At 47.7% G+C, this 24,770-nt stretch overlaps 1 long non-coding RNA gene across 1 annotated transcript in view; it reads left to right on the top strand.

Annotated features, from left to right (window-relative positions):
• The window catches only part of LOC115298357, a 12,586-nt gene extending 4,379 nt beyond the window's left edge, over window positions 1-8,207 (top strand). The window contains exons 2-3 of the long non-coding RNA XR_003911715.1: window positions 6,833-7,078; window positions 7,579-8,207. This is a non-coding gene — a long non-coding RNA (uncharacterized LOC115298357). The remainder of the gene's footprint in view (window positions 1-6,832; window positions 7,079-7,578) is intronic.
• Window positions 8,208-24,770: the final 16,563 nt, after the last annotated feature.

Below are 24,770 nucleotides of genomic sequence, written 5' to 3'. Positions count from 1 at the left end.
GACTGAGGCACCCAGGCGCCTTGAGAGAGATCTCTTAAACAAAACAAAACACGAAAACCAAAACACTACATCACAATCTCACACCCAGGAAGTTGATGCTGATACAATGCACTGAGGTTATTCAAATTTCCACAATTTTACGTGGAATTGTGTGTGTTTAGTTCTATGCAATTGACTCAATATTTTAAATTTTTAAATGTTTTTTTATTTATTTTTGAGAGACAGAGAGAGACAGTGTGAGTAGGGGAGGGTCAGAGAGAGAGGGAGATACAGAATCTGAAGCAGGCTCCAGGCTCTAAGCTAGTGGTCAGCACACAGCTGGCCGCGGGGCTCGAACCCACAAACTGTGAGGTCATGACCTGAGCTGAAGCTGGACGCCTAACCGACTGAGCCACCCTGGCACCTCAGACTCAATATTTTAAAAGCGTACTTTTTTCCACCCCAGTTTTATTGGGAGATAATTGTACAGATGTATATATGTTTAAGGTGGACAGCATAATAATTCGACCTACATATTTTTTTTCAAAATTATTTTTAATGTTTATTTACTTTTGAGACAGGGAAACAGCATGCGAGCAGGGCTTGGGGGGAAGAGGATCTGAGATCATGATCTGAGCTGAAGTTGGGTGCTTGACCTACTGAAACACCCAGGTGCCCCAGGGCTTACATATATTATGACATGATTGCCATAATAAGTTAAGATGCATCATCTCACAGAGATACAAAAAAAAAAAGGAATTTTTTTTCTTGTGATCAGAACTCCTAGGATCTACTCAACCTCCCTACATATCACACAGCAGTGGTAACTATAGTCTTACGTCCCTGGGAGTTATTGACCTTATAACTGGAAGTTTGTGCCTTTGAATCCCCTCTATCCAATGTAAAATTTCACTTCACGGTAGAGCTTGCCACCCTTGACCTCAGGGTCGTGAGTTTGAGCCCCACATTGGGTGTAGAGATTACTTAAAAAATAAAATCTTAAAAAAAAAAACAAAGGGCGCCTGGGTGTCTCAGTCGGTTAAGCATCCAACTTCAGCTCAGGTCGTGATCTCATGATCTCTCTCTGCCCCTCCCCTGCTCATGCTCTGTCTGTCTGTCTCTCTCTCTCCTTTAAAAATAAACATTAAGAAAATAAAAATAAATAAAAATAAAATCATACTCTTCATTTTAGAACAGTTTCGAAATAACAAGAAACTTGCAAAGACAGTACACGGATTCCTGTGTATCCTTGCCCAGTTTCCCCTCTTGTTAACATCTTACATTTGTATGGTATGTTTGTTACAATTGGTGAACTAATGTTGATACATTAACATTAACTAAAGCCCACACTTTTTTCAGATTTCCCTCTTTTTTTTTTTTTTTTTAAATGCTTCATTATTAAGTGATCTCTACATCCAACATGGAGCTCGAGCTCATGACCCTGAGATCAAGAGTCACATACTCCGCCCACTGAGCCAGCCAGGGTCCCCAGATTTCCCTAGTTTTTACCTAACATTCTTTTTCCTCTCCCAAGATTCCATCGCTGAAGCCACATTACATTTAGTTGTCATGTCATGTGTCCTTAGGTTCCTCTAGGCTGTGACAGTTTACTCAACATTTAAAAATAAATTCTTGGGACGCCTGGGTGGCTCAGTCGGTTGAGTGTCTGACTTCGGCTCAGGTCATGATCTCATGGTTCGTGGGTTCTAGCCCCGCATTGGGCTCTGTGCTGACTGCTAGCTCAGAGCCTGGAGCCTGCTTCGGATTCTGTGTCTCCATCTTTCTCTGCCTCTTCTCTACTCACACTCTGTCTCTCTCTTTCAAAAATAAAAATGAACACTAATTAAAAAAGGAACACCTCCTTCCCTCCTACATGTGCTCTCACTGCCTCTGGCCCGTTGCACAGGCAGACAGACACATCTGGTGTCCCTTCCTCTGGGAAGTCTTCCATGACCTTTCCAGTGCATACCCCTTCCCTGTGTGTCCAGGGTTTGGCCAGGTGAGGCCATGCACTTATTTAGAACGTGGTCTTTGATGTCAGACGTTCCTGAGCTCTGGTCTGGGACAAGGTGTTTAGTCTCTGGGCACACTTACTTCCTCCTGTGTAAAACGGAGTAAGAGTTCCCATTCCCATCTTGTGGGTCGCGGTGAGGACCCAAGACAATGCACAGCACAGTGCCAGATGCATGGTGGTCACACAGTGCACGTGGCCGTGACCCTTCCTGTAGCTGCTCCCTGGGCATCCACTGCATTAGGTTCAAGTTGTCCGACGCCACGTCAGCCCTACTAATTTGTCAGTTCTGCGAGGGCAGAGACCACTTTGTTTTCACCTTTCTCTGTTGAGAGTTGGCCTCATCATAGATGTGTGAGCGGGTGGCTTGCGTGGCCTGCGTGGATGGCCCACTCCACCCCTGCGGCCCCCACCTTGTGGGCCCGCCCGAGAATCTTCTTCCTTCAGAGCGATATGCTAGGAAAGCCTTGCTCTCTCTCAAGATCGGGTAAGATTTCTCCTAGACAGGGGCGCCTGGGGGGCTCGGTGGGTTGAGCGGCCAACCTGAGCTCAGGTCATCATCTCTCAGTTCGTGAGTTTGAGCCCCACGTCCAGCTCTGTGCTAACAGCTCAGAGCCTGGAACCTGCTCCGGATTCTGTGTCTCCCTCTCTTTCTGCCCTTCCCCTGCCTCCTTTCAAAGATGAATAAACATGAAAAAAAAATGAATAAACATGAAAAAAATAAATAAACATTTTTTTAAAAAGACAATAAGAGCTGTGTATCTGAAGGGATCTAGTTTCTGTGGCAACATGGCGGCCCCATGTTCAATGTGAGGCCTTGGTATGTGCTGCTGGTGGGCCTGGGTTTCCCTCCCGGCTCTTGCTCACAAGCTGTGTGGACCTCAGGTCAAATTACCGATCTCTCTGTGCCTCATTTCCCCATCTGCCAGTTTGGGATTGGCTGCATAATTCGTGGGGCCCAGTGAAAAATGGAATGGCAGGGCTCTTGTTTGCAGATCATGAAGGATTTCAAAATGGCTGGAGTAGAGCCTGATACCAAGTGGGTGACGGCACTGGTCACAGGCCCCTGAGGGCCGGCTCCGCTGACACGGGGGCCGCTGGCCCAGGAGCTCCCCTGGGGCACCCAGCTTTGCCTTCTCCCTTTCCCTGCCCTGCTCCTGCCCCTGACCCCCCTCAACAGCTTTCCCTACCGTCCAGGCAGGTTGACTTCCCCAGGAGCCCTGGGCCTGAAGACTGCAGGTTGGAAAGAGGCCCTGAGAGGGGAGAGAAGGTGGTCTTTCCATTGTCCATCAACTGGGTTTTGTCTTCCTTGCTTGATGCTGTATCCCGAGTGCCAAGAACATTCGGTATTTATTGAACAGAGACATGAATGAAGGGAGATGGGGAGAAGCATTGCTGGTGGGGGAGGAGCAGGACGCTAGCCTCTGCCTCTCTTCTCTTTGAGACTCAATTTCTCCATCTGTAAAAGGGAAGAAATTGAACCCTCCTTTCAAGTCTACGATCCCATACCACCGTTGCTCAAAGCAGACCTGAGCTCCCCTTTTGGGATTTGTCCTCAGAGGGGAAAGCGGCCTCTGACTTTTCCTCAGGGCAACAGAATGTTCTGTAAGTTGGCTGGTGTGGTGGGTGGGGAGCTGAATCCCTGCATCTGGACTCTAGTCTCCCCTTTGCCAGCTGGGCTCCTTCAGGGCCTCCGTTTCCACAAATGCAAAATGGGGATACCCCAAAGAGCTGTGCTGGCGTTCGTGGGAAGGGTGCTTGCAGGAGCCCTTGTAGACCCTGTGGCACCCAGTAAGTGCAAAGGGCCTGTGGCCACCCTGGTTAGCCACGCACAGAGTGACTGGCTGACGAGGCTCTCCTCATGTGTGTCTGTTCCTCTTACTGAGTTGACTGTTCTCAAGGGCAAGTCCTGAGCTGAAGGAGCCGAGAGACCCTGCCGGGGCCTCACAGATGAGTGAGACACACATTCTAGTTGGGAGGTTGGGTAAGGTTATTGTCAGGAGACAAGTAAAGATGTACACCTGTTCCAGAGAGAGTAAATGAGTGTGATGTGACAGAGATGAGGCGTCTGGGGTTGGGATGAGCAGCCCGCCCTGCAAAGATCTGGAAGAAGCCTTATGGGAAGAATGGGGGATGACGAGGGTCCTCGGGGTGGGTGCTGTGCAACCTTCTGAGGCAGTGGGTTCCCCACAGCAGGAAGGCTGCCCCAGGAGCCGAGCGATGGCTGGGAATCATAGAGGGGTCGCTGGTGGGAGGTTAGATCTGGGGGGCTGAGGGCTGGAGCCAAGTGCGGGCGCTCCTTAAAGTCAAGGCTTGGACTTTCTCTGAGACCCAGAGGACTCAGGATCCCAGGAAAGGCTAAGTGCTGGGTGCTGCTTAAGTGGGATGGGGAAGGAAAAAAGAAGAGAAAGGGAGGGGAGGGCCAAGAGGCATCTTTGTCTGGGCCTCAGGTTCTTTTTGGATCCTTCTCTAGCCGCAGGGGAGCTGACCTTGAATTTCCTCCCCTGAATTTGACACATATGCTGAGGGCCATGGGGAGTTACTGAGGGCTCTTGAGCAGAGCAGGAGCTCCATCAAATGGATGTCCCATTGGCCTGTTCTGAGGGAGAACCAGTCCCTTTCTCACGTGTCACAGGGCTGCAGGAGGAAGAGATTGCTCTGAGTCTTTGCTCGAGGGGCCATACGGGTTGCTGCCTCGAACCTCTGCAACAAGGGATTACTGGTCCCCAAAGTGCAGTGGACTGGATTACTGTAAACAGTCACAGCTTAATCCTCACCGGCCATTATCCTGATCTCGGGGACAGGGCCTTCCTTTCAGGATGCTCCTAGGACCCGGCGCCACGGGGACCAGACGCCAGCCTGTCTGCTACAAATCTGCACTTAGACACCCAGTAGGACTCGCCTCCAGTATGGGTTTCAGAAAATCAAACAGCCAACCAACCACTAACGCCATGCCAGAGAGCCAGGCTGAGCCGGATTCAGCCTCTAGTGCTTTCTGTGCTGTGCCTGGTCTCTGCTTTGGTTTCCTTATCTGTACAATGGGTGTAATGGTGCGCCTTTCTCTCATGGAGTGTGGGGGTGTGCATGTGGGGGGGTATTAAATGAACAAACACCTTTAGGAAAGCACCGAGGGCTGGTCCTGGTGCACGGTAGGCGGTCAGTAAGTATTTGCCCAGTGAATGAAAGCACGACAGGGTAGAGGAGCACTCCTTTGGCAGCCCGGCCTTAAGGATGGGCCCCTTTGGAGCCCTGTACTCTCTACTCCTTCCTGGCTGGATTCCCCTCCATGAAGGAGGAGAGGAAAGAAATCTGTGTGCCTCTCGTTGGTGCCCTGAGTATGTTGTTACATTGGGGGATTACAAAATGGGATTTGTATGCCCATTCTGCAGATGGGGAGTCAGAGGCGAGGGGAAGTTAGGAGAGGATGCTGTGGATACAGCTTTCCTTGGGCATCCCGAGGGCCTATGCCAGGACTGAGTGTGCACAGCTGCGTAAGGAACACTCTTGGATCGAATCACCGAGGGAGCCCTAGTCACCACGGTGACAGCGAGACCGCCATCCCCTCTCTGGGGCTGGCACCGCGCAGGGCCAGGGTAGGACAGGGGGCCACCAAGTCTTTCCTTCTTCTCTCTCTCTGCCCATCACACATCATTTCCTTCCGCGGCCACTTCCTGCCTCCTCCCCCTTCTGTGCCTTTCAGCACTGTCCTTTTTTGTCATAATCTGTGGCTGAGGACAGCCTGCTAAGCCTCTAAGGACCAAAAGGTTGACACTGCGTGTCCCTGCCACACACACTCCTGTGCCTCGGTTCCCTCATCTGTCAAGAGAAGTTGTTGTAAGGGTTCGGGGGTGGTGTGGGCAGGCGCTGAGCCCAGGCCTGACCAATGGGAGGAGCCCAACAGATGTCAGCTGTTACTATTGTTATTTGTTATTTTGCCCGTTCCCAAGGCCTGCCTCACCCCAGCTCTTGAGTGTCCTGGAAATGAATTCGGGAAAGGACTAGGGCCTGAGATTCTCGGAAGGTGTGATTTTGGGTAAATTGCACCTCAATTTCATGATCGCCAAAATGCAGATCTCTGATGGCTGCCTGGCCCAAGAAGGCTTTGAGATCATTGTTGGCAAAATCTTAACTGAGTCCCTTGGAACTCACACGCGGCCGAGTTTAGATAGTGAAGTCGGAGGGCAGAGTCCAGACCGCGTGTGGCTTGCCCCGAAGTGATGTTCCTTCAAGGCTGAGGAATGACTGACAGCTGGGGGTGTTGGGGGGATGGGGGTCCTGGGGTTCCCGAGGGCCCCTAGATCCAAAGCAGCCCGAGTTCCTCCTCGGCAGGTTGGAGGACAGGGAGCGGCATCCGGGCCCTCCTTCTGGACATTGCAAAGACGATTTTCTCTCTTGGGAGGGAATCTGGTCTCCTTAAAACTCCTTTGTGAAGTTGCAAAAAAAATGTCTGCAGCGGACACTGCTGGGATGGCTGGTAACATATTAGCCACATCTCAGTGAAAAGAGCCATTTATCAGGGGACGTCCCTTCCAGGGATCCAGAGCCTTTCAGAACATGGCTGTAGTCAATGCACCAGCCTTTCCAAAGTGTTTTCTGCCACTCTCAAATGAGATAATGAAGCCCTTTAATTTACTGGTCGACTCCCAAACAGAGTGAGCGGTCAGGCACTGTCCCTGCCCCAGGCCCGCAGCGACAGAAGGCTTGGGAGGCAGAGCGCAGCGGGCGGGTCCCCCTGAGCGTCAGTGGCGCTGCCCAGGTCCTGGTGAGAGGCGGAGTGCGGTCCCTGGGAGGCCTCGGGTGAGCCCCAACCTGGCAGCTTCCTTCATGTGTGTCCCCAAGCAGATCATGTCCTCTCCTGAGGACTCCATGACATCATCTGTAGAACGAGGACCACATCGCCGGCAAGGTTGTGATCAGGAGTAGGGACAGCGCCTGCCACTGATCAATCATCGGAAATTGTCATGGAGCCGTGAAACTGTTCCCGGGGGAAATTGTGTCTGCTGCCAGTCCAGGAGAATCTTCACCAGCCAGTGCCGCCTGCCGCAGTGATGAGCTGTCCCCACGGACCTTTGCCCAAACTCCAGATTCGTAAGTAAAATAAGTGTCTTGTTTTTCGGGGGTGGAGGGGCTCTGTGGGTTGATCTCGGCTCAGGTCATGATCTCACCATCCCGGGGATGGAGCCCCACGTCGGAGACTGCACAGAGCCTGCTTGGGATTCTCTGTCTCCCTCTCTCTGCCCCTCCCCAGCTTCCACATGCACTTTCTCTCAAAATAAATAAACAAAAAATGTTTTGTTACTTGAAGTCACTGAGTTTGGCATGGCTTGCCTCGCTGCAGTAGGCAACGGATACAGAGTTCTTCCAGTGAGTTCTCCCAGTGTTCTCACGCATTCTCCTTCCCTGGGGCCCAGACTGGGGATCCCCGGGGCTGAGTGCCTGGTCAGCCAGAGGGGCTGATCTAGCACATCCACTTGGGTCTGACATTTCTCTTCCTGCAGGAGGAGTCTGGTCCTGGGAAACTCTAGGGTCTGAAGGGCCAGGGTTTAAATTAAAGCAAGGACACCTTCTCCTCCTCTCTTCTTCCCTAGGAAACAGAAGACTGACTGGGGCCCTCTGATGCCCTCCAAATTGCTTCCCAGTGCCATATACAGAGTCTGATGCTGGGGGGCGGGTCCCCCTGTGTCTATGTAAGGCCCCAAGCCACTCTGTCACCTGCTCCAAGACTGTACATGCAAATACTCAATAGGCATTTGAAAAAAGGCTCAACTTCAGGATTAGCGGGGAGATGCAAGCCAGCCCCACCCCCACCCCCTGCTACGATCACCTGCAAAGCCCATGAACTTGTGGTCTCACTCTCTGTGGTCCCACCTGCCATTTGGGCTAACTGGGGACAAGCGTGCTGAGCCATTCCAGCTCCGGTGCTCCCTCTGGGGCCAGTGGGGACACACCCTCTCGCTCTCTTGCTCCTGCTTCCATCCTGACCACAGCTGTGATCTCAAGAGTGCCTGTGCCTGCTGGCGAACGTTCTGGGTCTGAGTCTGTTTCCTGGGGAACCTCACCTCTGGCAACCACAGCTCCACTAGAATGGCTACAGTAATTTGAAAAAAATTACATAATTGTATCTATCTAAATTCCTCATTCGTTCTCCCCCGATCGGTAAAGCCCTGTCCTGTTTTTCTCGTTTTGAAACTTTATAAACCAGAACAAGACACTCACATGTACGGCAGTTGATTTTTGACAAAGGCAGAGGCTATTCAATAGAGAAACGGGCATCATTTCCTCAACTGGTGCTGGTATCCATGTTAAAAAAATGGAAGAAGGAAAAAAACCAACAACCATGATTCCCTCCACCTCACGACTTACACGGAAATTCACTCACAATGGATCACAGACCTAAATGCAAAACCTAAAATTGAAATACTCCCGGAAGAAAACAAAGGAGAAAATCTTTGTGGTTTTGAGGTAGGCACAAGTATTTTCAGATGTATTTTTCAAATTTCATTTTTCAGTAATCGCTGCACCCACCTTGGGGCTCAAACCTACAACCCCGAGATCAAGAGTCACACGCTCTTCGGACTGAGCCAGCCAGGCGCCCCAAAAGCATCTGAGTTTCAAATGACACTTAAGAAAATGGAAAGGCAAGCTACAGACAGGGAGAAAAAGATGTTTGCAAAACACATGTGATAAAGATCTTGTATCCAGAATATACCGAATCCTCCAAACTCAGTTATAAGTAAACAAAAAAAACCCAATTAAAAATGGTCAAGAGGGGCGCCTGGGTGGCTCAGTTGGTTAAGCCACGTAACCCATGATCTCACAGTTCGTGGGTTCCAGCCCCGCATCAGGCTCTGTGCTGACAGCTAGCTCAGAGCCTGGAGCCTGCTTCAGATTCTGTGTCTGCTCTCTGTGACCCTCCCCTGCTCACACTCTGTGTCTCTCTCTCTCAAAAATAAATAAACATTAAAAAAAAAAACTTAAAAAAATGGTCAAGAGACTTGAACAAACGCTATAGCCAAGAAGGTATACAGACAGCAAACAAACACGTGAAATGATACTCAGCTGGTAGAAACAAATTGCCAATACTGAAGGCTGGCAACCGCGTGCTAGAAATCTTACACAAAACTGCACGGAAAAGTTGGAGAATGGCTTGACATCTTGTTATAAAACTAAATATATACTCACCCCACGATGACCCAGCAACTCCACTTCTAGTTGTTTATCCAGGAGAAACGAAACCTTCATATTTGCCCAAAAACCAGTCCGCAGATGTTTACAGAAGCGTTATTCGCAATTGCGCATAAGGGAAACAACCCAATGGCCCTGTAACCGGTGAATAGATAAATAAATCGGTACGTTCATATGGTGGAATACTGTTTAGCAATAAAAGCTGTTGATCGACACAGTGACATGGATGAATCTCAAACACATGGTAAGTGGATGAAGGCAGGCTCAAAAGGCTACATACAGTATGATTACAGGGGTTGTGGGCGGAGGGACAGTTGGGGGAGAGAGAGGAGGAAAGGGCTGCCCAGAGCTTGCAATAGGGGTGTGTCACATGTAGCCACAAAGGCTGCTGGGTGGCCATACACGTCCTAAGAAGTCCACTACTTGGTAAGAAATAGAGAATGGGTGGGGGAAGGGCAGCCTCCACCCTAAGTTCTTTTTAAAATCCCTTTCTGTTCTTTACTTTCTACCCCATTATTTCTGTTCTATTTTGGTTATTTTTGTCTTTGTACTTTCTCTAGCTTTGCTCTGGTGTCCTCTCCCTGGCTCCTTTATTTGATCATTTATTTTGGATCTCTCTTGAGGCGCCCAGCTGGCTCAGTCAGTAGAGGATGTGACTCTTGATCTCAGGGTTGTGAGTTCCAGCCCCATGTTGGGGGGAGAGATTAGTTAACATTTTTTAAAAAAAGAGTACATTTTGGGGCGCCTGTGTGGCTCAGTTGGTTAAGTGTCCAACTGTGGCTCAGGTCATGATCTCACTGTTTATGAGTTCGAGCCCCACGTCGAGCTGTGTGCTGTCAGCAAATGGCCCACTTTGGATACTCTGTCCCCCTCTCTGTCTGCCCCTACCTTGCATGTGTACGTTCTTTGTAAAATAAATAAAACCTTAAAAAATTTGTTTTAAAAGAGTACAATTTTAATCTTTCTTGATTTTTTAAATACATGACTGTGAGGCTAAACCTTTACCTCTGATAGCAATTTTACTTGCATTTCACAAGTGTTAACTCTAACGTCATGAGTTACTAAGCATTTGTAATTTTAAGCACCATTTCCTCTTTACCCCGGAGGTATTTGGGATAAATTTTTAGATTTCCAAAGTTAAAAAAAATCGATTTATTCTTGACTCCCACTTCTATTGAATTGTGGTCAGAGGATGTGGTCCATAGGCTGTACATTAAAAAAAATTTTTTTAATGTTTTTTGTTTTGTTTTTTTAAATTTTAGACAGAGAGAAAGAGAGAAGACAGAGCATGAGCAGGGGAGAGGTGGAGAGAGAGAGGGAGACACAGAATCGGAAGCGGGCTCTAGGCTCTGAGCTGTCAGCACAGAGCCTGATGCGGAGCCTGAACCCACGGACCGTGAGATTATAACCTGAGCCAAAGTCAGACGCTCAACTGACTGAGCCACCCATGCGCCTCTCTACATTTTTTTTCTTTTTGAAATTTGTCAAAACTCTGTGACCTGATACATGATTAGTGTTTATGTGAATGTGTATGTGAAAATTAAGAGTATGCTCCTTTTGTTGAGTGCAGCATTGCACACACACGCACACACACAGACACACATACATGTATACATATATATGTACACATCCGACTAAATTTATTAATCACTCAAATGACATCTGATTGACAATATATTTGGACTCCTTGCATGTTTTTTTTAAACTTTCTTTCTGTTTCTCTGTCTTCTATTGGCTCTCCATGTATACTCACGTTTGCGTGCACACGTACTCTGAAATACACTTAAAACTTTGCTGGTTTGGAAGATTATGCTTCTTTCTTGTTTTGATGGCTACACTTAATTTTCAATGATTTTTAAGATTTCCTCTTTATCCTTGATATTTTGTGGTTTGATTATCGTAGAAATGAATTTATCTTAATTTATATTGTCTGTTTTTGGAGAATATTTTTTCTTTTCTTTTTAGAGAGACAGAGAGCAAATGTGAGCCAGTGTGAGAGGGGCAGAGGGAGAGAGAGACTCTTAACCAAGCTGCACACTCAGTGCAGAGCGTGACGCGGGGGCTCGATCCCATGACCCTGGGATCATGACCTGAGCCCATATCATGAGTTAGACGCCCAGCTGACGGAGCCGCCTAGGCTCCCTGGAGTGTATTTTGATTTGAGGTCTCATGTTAGCTTTTGAAAATTCTCATCGGTTGTCCCATTATGTATTTCTTCTCCGTTGTTTCCTCCTTTTTTTTTTTTTCTGGAACTTCTCTGAAATGAATTTTGAAGCCTCCCCATTGCTCCTCCAGGTTTTTCAGCTGCTCCTTTGTGCGTTTACTCCCTTCAGCTCTTGGTGCCCTCACGGTGGTCAGGACAGAATGGTTCTCTGAATGGGGCTCCGGGGAAGGTTTCCCTTGGAAAGTGACGTCCGAGTTGAGACAGGAGGGGTGGCAGGATGTCATTTAGGGGCAAGGGAATGGGGGGGGGCAGTGGGGAACCATCCACGCAGAGGGAGCAGGATGAGGACGTGCAGGATACAAGGAACATTGGAAATTGGAAGCCACCAAAGGCTTTGGGCTGAGAGAAGACTTGACCCATTGGCCGGAAGTTCCCACTGGCTACTCTGCAGGGGGGAGGCAGAGGGCAAGAGAATGGCAAGGGCAGGAGAGAGGAGATCAACCTGGAGGCTGCTCCAGCCTGGGGGGAGGAGGGGTGGTGTCTGGGACCAGAGAGGTGGCAGTGGGGACGGAGAGAGAGGTGAAGGGAGTCATATTGAGGACCCAAGCTGGATGTGGTGGATGGCATGAGTCAGGCGGCTCTTGGGAAGGGTGGGGGGTACAGAGGTTTGGGGGCAAGCCCTTGTCTTGCTTATCCTTGTCTAGCTGAGACTTTTCTGCACCGAACTCACCTGCTCTCTAATTGAACCAATTCAGACGGACGCCTAGAAATGGCGGCCTCGAGTAGGTCAGTTGTCCTGTGGGTCCCAAGACCAAGAATCCTATCTCTACGCAGCACCGGCCTCTCCTCTGCCCTCCTGGGTGTGCTGAGTCTTCCCTTCTGGATGTCCACCTCGGCTGGGCTGAACCCTGTGGTCACATCTCAGTCCTGAGCCTTGGCCCAGCTGCCCGGTGCTGGCCGCTCGCCTTTTCCACGTCTCAGGTCCGGCTGTATCCTGCCCAGGCTGCCCACATCAGAATCCTGTGCCAGCACCACGCTGAGCCCTGGGGACACACCCTCCGACGGCTAGCCTGCTTGAGCCCCACGCCTGGATCACCTCCATCCAGGCCTCTGAGAGGCCAGCTTTCTCCTCTGTTCTCTGCTTGGTTTGAGTTTCCTCAGAAGCAGGCCCTGAGACAGGTTCAAGTATGAGATGACTCAGAAGTCCAGGTAGGGGCATGGAGAAGTGAGACAGGGACGCACTGTGCTGGCAGGTGGCCCCATGGGGGCCTCTCGGAGCTGACCATCCTGTCGAGGGAGGCTGCTGCGGCCTTGAGGTACCCAGGTCACTGGTGAGGCCCCTCCCCTCCCCCACGCTTGTCCCGGGAGCGGAACAGACTTGGAGAAAAGAAGCTCTCAGGAGAGTGCTCCAGATGCTGGCTCCTGGGCCCTGGGATAGGGACCCTGGGGCACCCTGTCAGGCCCCCCACCCCCCACAGCGGGAGATCCTGTTTCACCACCTGCAAAGACAGAACAATGCCACCTGCCTGTCACTTGGTAGAGAGCATGCTGTGACTTAACACAGGCCGAGGGTCTCCTTCATAAAGCGAGGGGGGTGGGTGGCCCTCTGTGCTGTGCACATGTGCCCTAGGTGCATGGGCAGCGGACCTGAAACTCGGAGACAGATGCTAATCTCCTTCGCTTTGCCGCTCCCCCGTGCCCCCCTCCCTTTGTCTCTGGCCACTGGTCCCTGCTGATGTGACATTCTTGTTCTAAAAACAGACATGTGTCACCTCAAGCAGATTTGCAGTCCCTTGACAGCGGTCCTGCCTGTCGGCCTGGCTTCCCCGGGGGTGGGGGGCAGGGAGAAGGGGAGAGGCTCAGTCCCAGGGGGCTGCCCTGAGGGTGACTGGAGCCCCATTCACCGCCTACCCTGCTGGGAGGGAGGGGTGCCTGGAGTCAGAGCTCCATCTGTCTTGGAACTCTGGGTGCTGATGGTGCCGAAGGCTGATGTGTCCTTGGGTGGAGGTTTCATTCTGTGCCATGGCAGCCCCTTGGCTACTTTGAGTGAGCACCCAGAGTGTGCCCTGGAGGCAGGGGCCTCCTACCCAGAGCAGGACGCCTCCACCATCAAATGACCTTGCCCTCCACTCGGTGCCTTCCCTGCTCTGCCTCCAGGGGGCACTCTGCTCCAGCACTTTGCAAACCAACCATGAAGCATGGGCAAGAACCTTGGGATATCCAGGGAGCCCTGGCACGTTGGCTATTCTGTTATCTTAGTGTTCCTTGGCCCTTTGAGGGCTAAAGTCACCGAGGTCACCGAGGTCACCCACGCCTCATCCTGTGGGTTCAGGGCTCTGGGCCTGGTCCTGGCCGGAGCTGGGCACGGATCGGCAGCTCTTGCTCCTTGGTGTTGGGGCTGGTCTGACGGTGCCAGGCCTGGACCCAGTGGGTGGCTGAGCCCCGGGCACCTGTGGGCCCACCCACACGTGGTCCTCTTCCCTTGTGAAGTAGCCCCGACTGCAGAGTGCCGCTCCTGCCTCAGTTTCCCACCGTGTGCCATCGCTCTCCAGCGAAGCTGTTGTTCCTCCCTGAGATCTGGCCAACTTGGCTGGGACCCTGATGCCCCTCTCCTGCTCCAGCCGGCCCCTGAACCGGAAGTCCCTTTTCTGCGGCCACAGCCTGTATTACCGTAGACTCCGTTTCCGTGTCGTTAATTGTGTTGCTATTACCTGCCCTGCGCGGCCGTTGGAAGGGCCCGTGTCACTCACACAGCTAAACCAGTCCTCATCGGAGAGCAGATGGGCGGTGAGGGGGCCTTGAGCCTCCCTGGTGTTCACTACGGTGCTCCCGGTCTCCCTGCCTCCTCCCTGCCTCAGAGAGTCTCCCCCTGCCCCGCCCCCACCACATTAGGACCCTTGATATCAGTGCTGCCCAGTAGAACTTTCCGCTGTGAGGGAATGATGTCCAGGATGCCAGCCAGCCATCCCACGTGGCCCACGCCCTTTGAGGCCAGTGTAAAAAATTAAAAAACAATTTTTAAAGTATTTATTTATTTTTGAGAGAGAGAGAGAGAGAGACAGACAGACAGAGCATGAGCAGGGGAGGAGCAGAGAGAGAGGGAGATACAGAATCCCAAGCAGCCTCCAGGCTCCGAGCTGTCAGCACAGAGCCAGATCTGTGGCTCAAACCCACAAACCACCAGATCATGACCTGAGCTGGAATCAGACGCTCAACCGACTGAGCCACCCAGGCACCCCAAGGAATTTTCAAAATTTAATCTCAATCAATCTGAGTGTGAACGGCTACATGAGGCTAATGGCTGCCAGGTGGAACAGGATAGCCTTGTGGAGTTAACCCTGGCCTGGTTCGCTCATTAAACAAATATTTATTGGGAGCCAATTTGCTGCCTTTTGGGCATTAGGACTTCAGCAGTGGACAGATGGGCAAGATCCTCACTGTCATGGGGACAGAAAAGTTTAAGTAAATAAGTACTGTAAGTCAGCCAGTGATAAGGACTGTGGAACAGCCCCAGGGCGCCATCAAGTGCCAAAGGAAGGTTGCACTTGCTATTTTTTTTTAATTTTAATCTTAATTTGAAAAATGATCCCTTTCTCGTTTTCTCAAAATTTCCCCATTTCTCGAAACCCTTGACCGATGTAGGGAAATCCCATTCTATCTACTTAAGAAGGTTTTGTTACAGGGGCACCTGGGTGCCTCAGTTAGTTAAGCATCTGACTTTGGTTCAGGTTACTTTCTCACGGCTCATAAGTTCAAGCGCCATGTCTGGCTCTGTGCTGACAGCTCAGAGCCTGGAGCCTGCTTTGGATTCTGTGTCTCCCTCTCTCTGTGTCCTTCCCCTTTGCCCCTGCTCATGCTCTGTCTCTCTTTCCCTTTCAAAAATAAACATTGAAAAATTAAAAAAAAAAAGGTTTTGTTACTGTAGTTTGCCTCTTGGTGGACTGGTCCTGTTTATTAAGGTTTTGTTTTTGTTTTGCATTATAAATAAACTTTAAGGGGAACCCAGTTGGCTCAGTTGGTTAAGATTTGACTTGATTTCGTCTCAGGTTGTGATCTCACGGTTCTTGAGTTTGAGCCCCACATTGGGCTCTGCACTGGCAGTGTGGAGCCTGCTTGGGATTCTCTCCCTCTCTCTCTCCCTTTCCCTCTCTCTCTGCCCCACCCCCACTTTGTAACTGTCTCTCTCTCAAAATAAATAAATAAACTTAAAAAAAAACAAGCTTTAAGATTTAAGTGACATATAACTTCAGGGATGCCTGGGTGGCTCAGTTGGTTAAGCGTCCAACTTTGGCTCAGGTCATGACCTCACAGTTGGTGAGTTCGAGCCCCACATCAGGCTCTGTGTGGACAGTGCAGTGCCTGCTTTGGGTCTTCTGTCTCCCTCTTTCTCTGCCTGTCTCCTACTCTCATGCATGTGCTCTCTCTCTCTCTCTCTTTCAAAATAAGTAAACATTTAAAAAAAAGTAATACATAGCTTCAGTAACTGAAGTTATTTCAAAGCGAAGAAAATGATGAGCACAATCCCAATTAATTATGCAAAGCCACAGTAACTTAAATCATGAAACTAAAAAAAGTATCAAAAGGAAAAATACCACCAATTTCACACATCCATAGGGATGCAAAATTTCTAAATATCAGCAAATAGAACGTATCACAGATAACTCACTATTAGCATGTGGGGTTTATCCTGGGAATGCAAATACGGTTCAAGAGGTTAGTCCACATAATTTGTTACATTGACACATGACAAGAGAAAATGTTTTCAGGGCATTTGATACAATCCATGTTTACTAAGTTTTATACAACAAAGGACTTTCCTTTTGGATTAGTTTGTTTGGGTTGATGGACCAAAGCCACAGGCTGAGCTGGGTTTAAACATCAGAAATGTATTTCTCAGTCTGGAGGCTACAAGTTCAAGATCAAGATGTGGGCAGGGTTGGTTTCTTCTGAGGCTTTTCTCCTTGGCGTGTAGATGACTGTCTTCTTGGGTGCTTATGTGGTCTTGTCTCTGTCCACGTCTGTGTCTTCATCCCCTCTCCTTATTAGGACATATTGGGTTAGGGACTAGACTAAGGACATCATTTTAACTTAATTACCTCTTTAAGAAATGTTTTTAATGTTTACTTAATTTAAAAATTTTTTTGTTTTTTATTTATTTTTGAGAGACATAGAGACACAGCATGAGCAGGGGAGGGTCAGAGAGAGAGGGAGACACAGAATCCAAAGCAGGCTCCAGGCTCTGAGCTGTCAGCACAGAGCCCGACATGGGGCTCGAACCCAAGAACTGTGAGATCATGACCTGAGCTGAAGCGGACACTTAACCGACTAAGCCACCCAGACACCCCAATGTTTACTTATTTTTGAGAGACGGAGAGAGACAGAGCATAAATAGGGAAGAGGAAGAGAGAGAGGGAGACTGAGAATCTGAAGCAGGCTCCAGGCACTGAGCTATCAGCGCAGAGCCCAATGCAGGGCTTGAATTCACAAACCTTGAGATCATGACCTAAGCTGAAGTCAGCCACTTAACCGAACTGAGCCCCCCAGGTGCCCCACCTTAATTACCTCTTTAAAAACCTGTCTCCAAATATAGCCACTTTCTGAGGTTATGGGGGGGCCACGCTTCAACACACATATTTCGGGGAAATACAAAGCGGCCCGTAACAGTCTTCAGCCTATGGGCATTAATGCACCTCTCTAACGTCAGTGGACTTGGACTTCAGCTACTCAGTGTCACAGCTCACAAATCTTATGCACCGGGTTGCATCTTTCTTAGAGCGTTTCCCGTGTGCTCGCTGGTGTTCAGCAGACCAAGCAGGGGCCGTCACCTCCACCAGGTCACGGGCATGAGTTCCATTTGGCTTTATTTTGTGCTTTGTAGCTGGTCCCTAAATAAAGGAAAAAAATACTCTATACACAAATTCTTTCCTCTAGTGCTGACTTCGTGCTTTCGAAATCTCCTTCATCTCCTTGGATACATTTATGGCATGACAGCAAAACGCCTTCTTCGTCCCTGGGCATTACAGCCCCTTGATCCGTCTGCTGGTAGCTGACTTTAACATCTCCGTGGCCGTGGTGGCCATTTCTTAAGCAATGACTCTGAGGATAAAAAACTAAATAGAAAGGTCAAGGACTCAATGTTGAGCATTGTGGCATCCCTGGGGTTGTGTTGATGACATGGTTGCTAGTGAATGACAGGCACTTAGATCAATCCGTATGGCCCTACCATAGGCATCGGGCAGAACTGGGCTACATTAGGTTGACCCTGCATTTCTTAAGTGAATCAAACCAGGAAGGTCTGAAGTGTATGTTCTGGCAGAGAGAGCAACACAATGTTTGTGCACAGACATGCTTTTACTGTCCCAAGACAACGTGTGCATTTTGGCATTTAAGACAGAGCATCGTGTTTCTCCTCTCCAGTGAAACAAAAAGAAAAATAATGAACTTTTCCTGGTGGGAAAGCATTTTAAGCATTTGCAAACATAGAGTGAGTTTTGCAAAGAACCCTGTGGACCCATTGCCCGGCTTAAAACACGGTTGCTGTGTTGCCAACCTCGCACCATGAATCCTCCGCATCCCCTCTTTTCTTTGACTGGAATGTTCTAAAGACATGTCATAAAAAGAAAATTTAAAAGTAAAATAGAATGAAAATTACAATACAGAATGGCGTTTCCAAAGGAGGTCCTTGATGTCCTGCTGGTTCTCTGTTAAGGAGCAGGGCTCTTGTCATCATTAAGAGAGAAGTTTATTTAAAAAATTTTTTTGGGGGGCGCCTGGGTGGCTCAGTCAGTTAAGCGTCTGACTTCAGCTCAGGTCGTGATCTTGTGGTTTGTTAGTTCGAGCCCTGCATCTGGCTCTGGGCTGACAGCTCAGAGCCTGGACCTCCCTTCGGATTCTGTGTCTCCCCCTCTCCCCCACTTGTGTTCTGTCTCTCAAAAATGAATAAATGTTAAAAAAAAATTTTTAAATTTAAAAAAATTTAGTTATTTTTGAAAGACGGAGAGAGACCGAGTGCAAACAGGGGTGGGGCAGACAGAGAGAGGGAGACACAAAATCTAAACGAGGCTCCAGGCTCTGAGCTGTCATCACAGAGCCCATTTTCAGGGCTTGGATCCACAAATTGTGAGATCATGACCCGAGCTGAAGTCAACTGCTTAACTGACTGAGCCACCCAGGTGCCCCTTTATTTATTTATTTTAAATGTTTATTTGTTTTTGTGAGAGAGAGAGGAGATGGGACAGAAAATGCCTCCCACCCCATCCCAAATAAATTGCATATCAAGGTGTAAATAGATCAGAAGAGAGACTTTAGGAAAGCCTGGTGACGTAAAAGAAAAGAACACACAATCCCTTTGCAGCCAAGGCCCGGAGAAGATTAGCAAAACCAGTCAGAAGAGGAAGGTCGGGCTCAATCAATGCTTTCTCCATTGGCCTTCCTCTCACTTTTCCACGTCCTCATCATCTTCATCTTCTTTACCTGTCCTCTGAGCTGCCGTGGCCAACATTCCCTCCCTTGTCCCTTTCCTGCCAATTCCACTTTCCCTCCTCCTCTTCTGGTTTGGGTTATTACTGCCCCATAACAAGTACCCCCACTTGCAACAGCTCAGAGTAACTCTTTTAGTTTGCTTGCTATTTTGTAGGATGGGAATTGAGAAAGGGCTCAGAGGGGGCAGCTCTCACTTGGCCAAGGTCTCTATAGGCTGGGAACGCAGTCATCCGAAGGCAGGACTGGGCTGGCCGTCCAAGATGGCGCACTCACTTGGCTGGCCATTAATGCTGACTGCCTGTGGGCTCTCCAGTGTGGCCATCTCTTGGGAGGTTGACTTCTGACCTAGCAGCTAGCTTCCTCCAGGGCGAGCCACCCAAGAAAGCAAAGTGGAAGCTGTACAACTCAATCTGACGAGGTCTTGGAGAGTTTATCACTTCCACCATATTGGGAGGGATCACAAACCTGCCAAGATTGAAGGGAGGGGCCCTGGACCCCACCTCTTGATGGAGGAGCGACATGGCCCCTTTAAGGAAGGCTGTATGGGGCGGGAGAGATCCTTGTGGCTGTCTTTGGGAAATGCAATCCCACACCTTCTGGACTAGCCTGAGGCCTGCCCTAACTCATCTGCACCTGCTACCACACTGTGGTCAGGACATGAGGCAAGGTCTGCTTCATGCTGCCTCTTCCTGCCGGCTCTCCCAGCCCCAGATGGGGTGTCTGGCCACGTTCCTTCCAGATTTTCCACCCATTTCAGCTGACGCTGAGGCTAGCTTCCACTTTTAGCCAGACTTTTAGCCAGCCGGAAAAGGACTCTTATTTCCGAGTCAGGATTGTCATAAAAAGAAAATGCTTAGTACCCCAATCTAGTGTTTGTCACTTCAGCTCTGGTAAAAACAACAACAACAAACAAAAAAAGATAACACCAAGAAAAATGGAGAGCGAAGACCTCACCGAGGGCTGACAAACGTCGTTTCCTGGAAATGTGGGATTTGAGCTATCGATTCTGACATGTCCTGGAAAAACGGTCAGTAGACATTGTTGTGTTTTGACTCGACTTTCCAATGTCCTCGCTGGGTCATTCATTTCACTCTGGCTCCGTTAATATGCTCAGTGATTCCCTGTTGCTCTTTTCTTCCCCAAGCAGCAGATTTTCCTCCAGCATCGGGGCTGGAACCTGTCTCTGCTCTCAACGACTCTACGAGGTTGATTTAAGTGTAGGGGTCGCACTGTGGGGAAAACGTGCAGAACCCAGGCTGGGGAGATCCTCACTCTCCAAGGGCCTAGGAGCCTGTGCTCCCCTGAGGGACGGACTGGTGGGTCCACGGAGTGTCTTGTATAGTAGAAGACATTCCAGTGAGCTCCTGGCAGAGCCCCTCAGCCTGGCCCAGCCCCCTCCTCCAGCCTCAATGATTCCCATTCCTCCCCACGTGCTGATGTGAGTCTAGCCATTTGGGGGGACAGGAACAAGTCTCGTGTGGCAGCAACGTGGCAGCCGGGGCGACAGGACTTTGTGCGTTGCTCACAGGATGACAAATTGGTTTCAACTCTCTGGGAAGCCATTTGACCTTGCGGAGCAGTAACCAAAAGATATTCACGGCTGATTTCCTGGAATTCATTGTAATTCCGGGAGCTAAGCAGATATGCAGACAAACATTTAAAGATAAAAATGTCCTATTTATTTATGTATGAATTCACTCATTCAACTTATTTAAACTAAAACATCAACCGTTCACTCTTTTCTCTTATTCGTCTTGCCATCCCCCCGCCCCCTCATCTCTAACAATCATCGGTCAGTTCTCTGTATCTATGAGTTTTGTGTGTGTGTATGTTTTTAAAAGATTCTATCTATAGGAGAGATCATATGACATTTGTCACTATTTATTTATTTTTTAAAAATCTTTTTAATGTTTACTTATTTTTGAGAGGGAGACAGAGCATGAGTGGGGGAGGGACAGAGAGAGGGAGACACAGAATCCGAAGCGGGTTCCAGGCTCTGAGCTGTCAGCACAGAGCCCAATGTGGGGCACAAGCCCACAGACCGTGAGATCATGACCTGAGCCGAAGTCACTTAACCTTCTGAGCCACCCAGGCTCCTCATGTTTTATTTTATCTAGAAAGTCTTCACCAAACTCAAGGTCACTTAGATTTTCTTCTATATATCTTCTAGAAGTTTTGCTGTTTCACATTTTACCTTTAGGTCAATGGGTCATTTTGAGTTAATTTTTTTTGAACGATGTAAGACCTGTGTGTCTAAATTAAAAAAAATTTTTTTTGCCTGTGCATGTCCAGTTGTTATAATGCCTCTTGTTGGAAAAAGACTATACTTTCCCCATTAAATTCCCTTTGATCCCTTGTTACAGATTAGTTGACTGTATTTGTGTAGGTCTGTTTGTGGGTGCTGCCTTCCATTCTGTAGATCTATTTGTCTATTCTTTTCTCGATTGCACACTGTCACTTGATTACTTTGGCTTTACTAAAGTAAGTAATTACTTTATTTAATTTACTTATGTTATTAAGACTTGAAGTTATTCAACTTTGTTCTTCCCCTTCAATATTCTCTTAGCTTTTCTGGGTCATTTGCTTTTCTATGTAAACTTTGGAATCAATTTGTTGATTTCCACGAAGTAACTCTCTAGGATTCTGATGGGCATTTAATTGACTCTAGAAATTAATTTGGAAAGAACTGATGTCTTGGCAATAGTGAATCTTTCTATCCATGAACATGTGATGTCTTTTCTTTTTTTAGATGTTCTTTGATTTCTTTCATTAGCGTTTTGTAGTTTTCCTCATATAGATCTTGTATGTATTTTAGATTTATACTTAAGTACATTTATCATGGTACTAATATAAATAGTATTGTTTTCAATTTCAGTTAAAACAATTTAAATTTCATTGTTCATTGCTGCTTTGAAAAAAGAAACCCAATTAACTTTTGTATATTAACTTTATAGTCTGCAAACTTTCAATAGTAGCTTCTTGGTTCCAGAAGGGTTTTGTTGATTCTTTGAGATTTTCTACATAGACAATCATGTCGCCTATGAATGAAGACAACTTTATTTCTTCTTTCATAATCTAACTTTGTGTCTTATTGCACTAGCTAGAACTTTCAGTAGAATGTTGAATAAGAGCGATACAAGCAGACATTTTTGCCTTGTTCCTGTGGGTTTTTGGTAGATGCCTTTTGTCAAGTTGATGAAACTCTCCCCATTCCTAGTTTGCAGAGGGTTTTATCATGAATGGGTGTTGGATTTTGTCATGCTTTTTCTTTTTTTGCATCTATTGATATGATCATATGATTTTTCTTCTTCTACCTGTTAATGGGATGGATTATAATAATTGATTTTCAAATGTTGAACCAACTTTGCAGACTGGGAATAAATTACTCTTGGTCATAATGTCCAACTTTTTTATATGTTGTTGGATTTGTCTTGCTACTATTTTGTTGAGGATTTTTGCATTTATGTTTAATAATTGGACTATAGCTTTTCTCTTTTGTAATGTCTTTGCCTGATTTTGATATTGGGGTAATGCTAGCCTATATAAGGATATAGAATTCATCAGTAAACCCTTCAGGATTCTGTGCTTTCTGTTTTAGAAGGTTATTAATTATTGATTCAATTTATGTAATATATATAGGCCTTTTCAGAATACCTATTTCTCTTTGTGTGAGTTTTGGTAGGTTGTGTCTTTCAAGGTGTTGGTCCATTTCATCTAAGTTATTAAATTTGTGGGCATCAAGTTGTTCATAAGATTTCCTTATTATCCTTTTACTGCTTATTGGATCAGTAGTGATGGCTCCTCTTTTACTTCTGATGTTAGTAATTTGTGCTTCTGTCTTTTCATTTAGTTAACTTTGCTATAGGTTCATAAGTTTTACTGGTCATTTCAAAGAGCCAACTTTTGGGTTTCTTGATTTTCTCTATTGATTTCTTATTTCCAGTTTCATAGAGTTCTGCTCTTATTTTTTTCTATTTCTTCTCTTCTGCTTTCTTTGGGTTTAATTTCTTTTTTTTTTTCTAGTTTTCTAAAGTGAAAGCATAGATGATTGATTTTAGATTTTCTTTCTATTCTAATATATGCATTCAATGCTATAAATTCCTTTCTAAGCACTGCTTTTGATGTATCCCACACATTTTGACAGTTTTATTTTTATTTTCATTTGGTTCAAAATATTTAAAAATTCCTTTTGAGTCTTCCTCTTTGACTTATGTGTTGTTTGGAAGCCAAATTCTTATCCTGGAGACACTGTGAGCAAACCAATGTTTATTATTGGTAAAGCCTCCAAGTTTGGGAGTGCTTTGTTACACAGCAGTAGATGAGTAATACAGACAGATACAAACTTCTTGGTCAGGATAAGAGTACCCTGTACAGATGCTTCTTTTGGCTCTACTTAGATGCTTCGGGAAATGCTAAGTTTGCTGCTTCACTGGGAAGCTTGTGTAATTTCTAGACAGGAATCTGGAAATGTTCATCACTGATCTTCTTTAGGAAATGACCGGAGAACTTCTTAGTGCCGCCTTTTGGCATCCACGTGAATTTCACCAATGTTGGTGGAGCCTACCATAAGGACGTGAAATGGTTAAGCAAGCAGTTGGTCATCAGAGGTCAATTGAAACCAGGTAGCAGGGGCTCGCTTAATGCTGTTGAGATGTTTATAACAGATGAATAACCTTCTGGGTAATGGGAGGCCTTGAAGACACCCCTTTATCAGGCTGAAAACACAGGCCCCTGAGCATCAGACAAGGGTCCATATGAGAAATGCAGGGAAGGGTGCCTGGGTGGCTCAGGCGGTTGAGTGTCTGACTTCAGCTCAAGTCATGATCTCACGTCTTGTGGGTGCGAGCCCCGTGTTGGGTTCTGTGCTGACAGCTCATAACCTGGAACCTGCTTTGAGTTCTGTGTCTCCCTCTCTCTCTGCCCCTCCCATGCAGAGAGATAGTTTATCGAAACTTTGCACCTGCGTAAGCATCCCACTGCAGGCTGGACCTCTTTGTGAGGACATGAGCTTCCTGTCTTTAAATATTCCAGCACAGTCAGACTGATTACACAGCGGGAATTATATAGGAGGAATTCAAGCCCTGATTGATTTCGAAGATGCTTGGAAATTCCATCCTATGATGGCTCTTAAAGTCAACTGTAAAATAAATTTCTATAAATGGAATCACATCTTCCTATTAAAATTTCACATAATTCCACCGTAAGATTTAGGTTGCCACGAAAGAAATTGCCCAGTAGACTAAGTGGAAAGGCTGATGAGTAGGCCCACGACATGCAACAAATGTATAGATAAAGCCCTTCTAGAGGGTTCCATCCGCGTTCTGACCTGTATGTTCCTTCTCCTATTGTCTTTCTCTTTTTCCATCGTTTCTCCACACACCTGGATCTTGAGAATCCAGTACTTGGGGATGACCTAATTCCTTGCCTAGATTATCTAGATCAGGGTTGGCAGACGGTGGTCCCTGGGCCGAGCCGAGCCTGCTGCCTGTTTTTGTAAATAAAAAACGTGGCTCATTTGCTTGTGTACTGGACCGCATGTGACGGTCTCTACTTCAATAGCAGAGCTGGGTAGTTGTGACCAATGCTGCTGTAGGACCACAAAGACTGCCCCATGGAACACACAAACAGCCTACCTGATCAGTTACAAGGCAGGTCACCTTGAGGCCGGATTGGACCCCCACTTCCCCCGGCCACAGGCAGGGAATGGTCGTGGTAGAAGGGCTGATTGAGATGCAGTCCGGGAATTGGATTGGGGGAGACCTGGATGATTCGCAGAAGCCCCACAGAGAAGTGTAAACTTTGAGGTTGGGAGGAGAATGGCAATTTCAGAGTCCCGAAGGAGGCTGGTGAGGCTGGAACAAAGAGGGTAGGAGAGGGGCGGTTGGGCAGGGGAGCAGTGGGAGGGCGGCCTCAGACACTCAGGGCTGTGGGAACCGGCTCACCACTCTG

The sequence above is a fragment of the Suricata suricatta genome, chromosome 8, assembly GCF_006229205.1.
Source record: "Suricata suricatta isolate VVHF042 chromosome 8, meerkat_22Aug2017_6uvM2_HiC, whole genome shotgun sequence".
NCBI classification, from domain to species: Eukaryota; Metazoa; Chordata; class Mammalia; order Carnivora; family Herpestidae; genus Suricata; species Suricata suricatta.
Note: the sequence above shows the minus strand (reverse complement) of the source record. Positions and strands in the feature narration are given on the sequence as shown.